The following is a 6,524-nucleotide window of genomic DNA, read 5'->3' as shown; positions in this document are numbered from 1 at the left end:
AATTTATCGCTCCCAAAATTTTCTATTCGGTAAATATAAACTATGTCAGAAGAGCCATGGAGCTAGGAATTGTCTGCAGACGGTATTCTGTGACATACCTGAAGTCATTTTCTAACTTCGCCATCGCCATATGGTCCCGCCAAAACATTGCGTAAATGATGTTTGACAACGTCTGATGATGGTTAGTAAGTACGAATTATAATCTCCACGGTTTAAAACAGTCACTTTTATATAAATATATATAAAAAAGGGGGTAATTTGAAGCTGTTTTCATTGTCAAAATCACTACACTTCCAACAACGTTTTGGGCGTCTAACCAATATGACACAACAATTAGCTGAAGGGAGAAAAACTGCTTCGAACGGTGCTGTCAACTGTGGTAGTATCAGAAATCTCGAAAAAAATGGTGCACCAGCGTGATTCATCCGTATCTGTAGTTTTCATGAGCATCGCAGAATTTACACCGCGCACAGATATTAAAAATATAACTTTATAATAGTACAACTATTCGTTAACACTCTATATTATAATGTTAAGTCAAAAAATTAAATAATGGCAACATAAAAAATACGTTAAAATATTCGCATTTAAATTTTCACAACCCTTAGTTAACATTGAAGCGTATATGTAGCAGCGTTCATCATACTGCAGAGACACACGAAATTGTTGCTCTACATTTATTCAACACCATGAAAAATATACGAGTTTGTGATGAAATTTTTATTGTTAAATCTTAAATGTTTAATCAGCTCAATAAGGTTAAATTTGTTTGTATTAGGTATTTACAAACTGATTTAAGTCGGAAACTTCAAGACGTAAATGCGTTTTTAAATAGTTTTTAATTAAATTTGTGATTATTAAAATTTCTTTATAATTTTTGAAATTTTTTCCAAATTTCTACTATAAAAATTACAATTTTTCAAGATGGTCGCCTTAACAAAAAGTGCAACGGAGTTTTTAAAGATTTTTTTATTAAAATTTAATAAATAATTTTTTTTATTAATTTAAAAATTTTTCCCGATTTTCTAGCATTAAGGTCTCTGGAGCTGTCAGTAATTTTGCCATCGGTGTCTGTGCTGTTGATGGTAGGCCTTCCATTCAGATCGTCGTTAATGATGGTGATGATGCTATAGAATTATCAAGAGTCAAACAAGACGAACCTCATTGCACCACAGCCAGAGTTGGACTGAGGCTAATTGTCCAGTTCTCACTTATATGCTCGCACCGTCTGGCGTGAGATGTGAGTCAAAACAACAGCAAGTTTAATACGGTTAATATTCACAAACAGGTTCTTGCTCCCACTTAACTGACCCAGTGTATATTTCATAATGTCGATTTAGACTATCTAAACGTGAAATTAGTTTACTACATTCGATGCATTGAAACAGTATTCTTTGTGCATTATTCCGGAATCCGCCTCTTTCATGCCTGCGAGCGTTTGAAGTGGTAGCGATTGACGTACCACAGTATTTGAACTGGCTCTATGATAGTCCATGGTTAATTGAATCCTCCAATGTTGCTGACGCAACTTCAGCCGACAGCACCTGTTGATTTCTCCTCTGCAGCTGTTATCACAAATGTCATCGGCATCTGTGCTACCATCGGCGTCGCTGCCATCAGAATCTCTGGTGCTGTCCACGTCGCTGCCATACAGATTTCCGCTCCTACCAAGTTCTTCACTGCTGATGGTAAACTGGCTGTTAAGGTCAACAGTCAAACACCAACTAAATATCAGGAAACGTACTGAAGGGTCAGAGGAGGACTGAGGACTCCGCCGTCTGGACATCACATAAATACTCGCAGAGACTGGTATAAGACGTGAGTCAAAACAACAGACAGTTTTAAATATTTTTAATGTAATAATTTTATTTTGTATAATTTCAAGATCAACAAATCAGATTCGAACTTGGGATAAATGGTTACGAGGCTCCAATTGTTTCAATGTCTCCAAGTGCTTCAATGCTCTAATTGCTTCAATGCACTAATGCTCCAATTACTCCAGTGGTCCAACTGCTCCAAGTGCTCTAAAGCTCCAATTGCTCCAAATTTCCAAGTGCTCCAATGCTCCAATCGCTTTAACTAGTCAATGCGCTAATTGCTCCAACTTCATTGTATCCACCTGATTTTAAATGCTTCTTGATCGAACTTGCTCTGATTGCTGGAATTACTTGATTATTTCTCTCCATTTGGTTATTCATTGGTGATGATTTTTATATATTTTAGTTTGAATTGTATAGCAAAATTTCAGTTTTCGAAATCAGATTTTTAGAAATAAAACAATTACTTTTGAAAGTTTAAACATAATTTATTTTTAATTTTATACAAATGCAGGTAAATCAAGTTTGTATTGTATGTGGCCAGCTTCACTCAGTTATTTTAGTATGAAGGCTACTTCGCTGAAGTGCGTATAGTTTCCTTCACTAATCGATGCCATCAGTAGTCACAGGCAATCGTTCAATATGTTAGGATCTTCCCATGACGCGTAATCAATCTCTTCTGATTCTGTCATCTTCCTTTTATGTTAATCATAAATATTTTTAAGGTATTGAAGTCTTCCGTTTAAACACCAGCCTCAAGATCACTTTCATCACCGGCCCAGTGACCATCACACGCTTGATCAGAATAATTTTTTTTAACGCATATTTTCCAACGTTTTGGACTCAGCGCTCATAACAGTCTTGGCTCTTGTGAGTTTCAGGTACTTCATGACAGTCTTCGATCATTTCACCTTCTGGTGTTTCATAAAAGTCTTCGAAATTGTCAAATTCAGGTCGTTCTCTAATGTTCATAGTTTCATGGAGGCGACTAGAATTTAGTGTAAATATCTTTTCGTTTCACCTGAAGATGCTATTTTCTTCGGTAGTTTTAAATTTTAACTCATTAGCGAGATCTGGGAAAGTATTTTTAAAATTATCATTTTTACATTCTTCGTGATCATTATATTAGTCTAATATTTTTCCTTCATTCCACTTCGTTGATATTGTAGACCCGTCCTCGATATCTTTAGTCAGCTGGTTGTACAGCTCTTGCGAAGTTTATTAAAGAAATATCTGAAACCAAATAATTTCTGACACAGACTATAACTAAATGGTTTTTGGCAAAGACCCAAAAGACACTCGGTCCTCTTATGAGGTTTAGCATTTGTTCGTATGGTAAACTCCTTGCTGCAGTACCTACAGCGGTGTCCTTTCGATAATGCTACAGGCATCGAACCAGGATCCATATAAGCTTCTGTGAGTAATACCAAATGCTTACTGAGAGTTTTAAATAGGGAGAATTGCTGAAATAGAATGTTTTAAATTTTGTCACCAAGAGATAATTTATTTCATACAAGAAACTTGTTGAAAGTAGTTCCTATTCTTGCCAACAGGTGTCGCCGTGCATTGCGTTGAGGTTGACGTCGCCTCAAGTGCTCCTTCCAGTTTCCTAGACCGTTGTTGCACATTGCCATCTCTTTGTTCCGAGGGCACCACCACCAGCGTGCGTGTGTGGCAAAGTGTAGATAGGGGCTGGGGAACGGACGATAGGACCAGGGGCGCCAACGCACCGTCGTGTGTTTTCTTTTATGTGTTATATATATATTCTTTTCAGCAAGACTCATGTTTAATCAAGATAACTGTGTAATGTATTTTACCAGTCGCGTAGCCAGGATTTGTGTATGGGGGGTGTTAAGAAGCATGCCCCCCTGGATTTTAAGGTGTAAAATAGTGCTATTTTAGCAGTTTTCGGTTCTTAAATTTAAATATTGTAATAATAAAAATTTTATTAATTTTAATATGAAATTTGTTTCAGTGATGAATAAGAAATTAATTAAAGATTTGGTGCTAAGGGGGGGGGGGGTTTGAACCCCTAAAACCCCCCCCTGGCTACGCCCCTGTATTTTACTAACATACTGTGAAGGGTTGTGTGTATTCAGATATTTTTCGCCGGGCGACGATGACGTGATTCCCGCCTGTGAGTGTCACGCGCTCCGCGGGACGAGCGGTGAGTGGGGGGGCGAAGTCGCGGGCTGAGGACGGAGCGAGGGGTCAGTCTTGATGGGGCGGAGCGAGCCGGAGGACCTGCCGCGCTGAGAGCCGAGGAGTCGTCGTGGCCATCACGTTTCTACCATCTCTAATCACTGGGGTCGTGAGTAATCACTACAGCTTCAGTCAAGTACGCAGTGCTTAGTCGCCGGAAGCCATACGCAACGAGATTAGGCCGGGACTACTGGTTAGTGGCGGCACGGAATAGGACTTTGCAGCATATCCTGGCTCTGTTTCCGGGAGACACGCGGCGAGTTAAGATTCCGTCGCCAGCACCGATAGTATTGCAGAGTAAGGGACGACTATGGAACGAAACTCAGGGAGCCGGGCTTCACCCCTCGACGGTAACAGGCGGGACAGTGATAGCCCCATGTATGAGCATGGATCATGGTATTAAACACAGCAATATTTAATGAGCGGTTTCTTTGGAATAAACACCAGGCTATATCCCTCAGGCCACGAGGCTCTAATCCCTCTACCACCCATCTGAGCAGTCGGGATTGGCACCACGCCAAACGGGATCAGCCCCGGCAACATCAAGGTTAATATTATTTTGAATGATTTGTGCAATGGGAGTGCATGACTTGATGTAAGCTTTTGGACATACGCCATTGCTAAGCAAGTGTATGTCTGTAGAAGAAAACTACAAAAAAACACAAATCACAAAATCACAAATAAAGCAAAAAAAGTTGCTGTTGTCAGGGTATAAACACCACACAATACTCCACAACAGGAATATGGTCAACAAAACAAAGAAAAAATAAAGAAATAGGGTGTAACAGAACGAAAAAAAAACCACAAATGATGACAGCACAAAAATACCGAAACCAAAAATTCAGCACAACAGTTGAAACGAGACAAAAACACAGCAAAACGAAATGACGAAACAAATACAATAGTTTTCCAAAAAACAGAAGAGAACAAAAAAACCCACAAATGATGACAGCACAAAAATATCGAACCCAAAAAAATTCAGCACAACAGTAAAAACGAGACAAAAACACGACAAAACGAAAAGACGAAACAAACATGACAGTTATCTAAAACAGAAACAAGCGACGTTTCGGGAACTGCTATCTGCTCCCGTCCTCAGGCAGAGACGCACATGGTACGAAAAAACAGGTGCGATATCTCTGCCTGAGGACGGGAGCAGATAGCAGTTCCCGAAGCGCCGCTTGTATCTGTTTTAGAAAACTGTCGTGTTTGTTTCGTCTTTTCGTTTTGTCGTGTTTTTGTCTCGTTTTTACTGTTGTGCTGAATTTTTTTGGGTTTTAATATTTTTGTGCTGTCATCATTTGTGGTTTTTTTTTTGTTCTCTTCTGTTTTTTGGAAAACTATTGTATTTGTTTTGTCGTTTCGTTTTGCTGTGTTTTTGTCTCGTTTCAACTGCTGTGCTGAATTTTTTGTTTCGGTATTTTTGTGCTGTCATCATTTGTGGTTTTTTTTTCGTTCTGTTACACCATTTTTCTTTATTTTTTATTTGTTTTGTTGACCATATTCCTGTTGTGGAGTATTGTATGGTGTTTATATCCTGACAACAGCAATTTTTTTGCTTTATTTGTGTTTTTGTCATTTGTGTTTTTTGTAGTTTTCTTCTACAGACATACATGTGCTTAGCAATGGTGTATGTCCAAAAGCTTACATAAAGTCATCGAGGTTAATATTATTATTCGTTATGTGGGATGCGGGATGCTCAGTGATGATCGCAAGAGAAGGAAGGCTTTGTTAGATCTCAAGGGGAAGGGAAATCGTCGTGCATGATAATGTTTTTTAAATGCACAGTATTCGACTGAGTAATGATTTTTTTTTGTTTTAATTCCACCTGATTGAAATATTTTAATTACTGATTTAGTAACAGGAATGCAGCAATTATGCGAAACACTAAACACAATTACATGTCTTATTACGAAATAATTACATCCAGAGATTTTATTTCTCAGAAATAACCTGGAGAACACGGAGAAATTCAACCAAAATTTGCTACGAATTATCAGGACCACACAGAGAAAACCAACAGGAGTCTTTCAAAATCCAGCACAGTTAACACATTTAGCCGTATGCTTGAATATTCAATATATTAATATGCTCAGCATATTTATATACGATTTACGCATATGCATATTTGTAGCATATATATGCTAGGCATATTACTATGCTATACAAGCTCTATATATATATATATTAATCGCCTAAATTTAAAATGTTCTGAAATTCAAAATGGCAAAATCAAAGATGTCGGATCCAAAATGGCCGCCGGGGTCGAGGTCAATTGTCAAGATAAAGGTCAAAGGTCTAGGTCAGTGTTGAAGGTCAAGTTCATCCAAGATGGCCACCGTGACGTCACAATCCAATTGGGCTGTCGGCACCACAGGCACTACGCTCTGAACACTGCCGCCGGACGCGCATTCATATACTACTCTGGTACAAGGTACCGTGTTCCTAGACATTGCCACTATCCTGCACATTGACTACCTCCAGCAGTGCAGTAACAGACACCAA

The 6,524-nt window shown here is 38.6% G+C and overlaps 1 protein-coding gene across 1 annotated transcript in view; it reads left to right on the top strand.

Moving 5' to 3' along the window:
* Positions 1–4,030: 4,030 nt before the first annotated feature.
* The window catches only part of LOC134531675 (very long chain fatty acid elongase 7-like), a 152,511-nt gene continuing 150,017 nt past the window's right edge, over positions 4,031–6,524 (top strand). The window contains exon 1 of the mRNA XM_063367467.1: positions 4,031–4,128. The gene's annotated coding sequence lies outside the window, so the exon portion shown is untranslated. The remainder of the gene's footprint in view (positions 4,129–6,524) is intronic.

The sequence above is a fragment of the Bacillus rossius genome, chromosome 5 (assembly GCF_032445375.1).
Source record: "Bacillus rossius redtenbacheri isolate Brsri chromosome 5, Brsri_v3, whole genome shotgun sequence".
Classification (NCBI taxonomy): Eukaryota; Metazoa; Arthropoda; class Insecta; order Phasmatodea; family Bacillidae; genus Bacillus; species Bacillus rossius.
The sequence above is the reverse complement of the archived record's forward strand: the minus strand, read 5'-3'. Positions and strand labels throughout refer to the sequence as shown.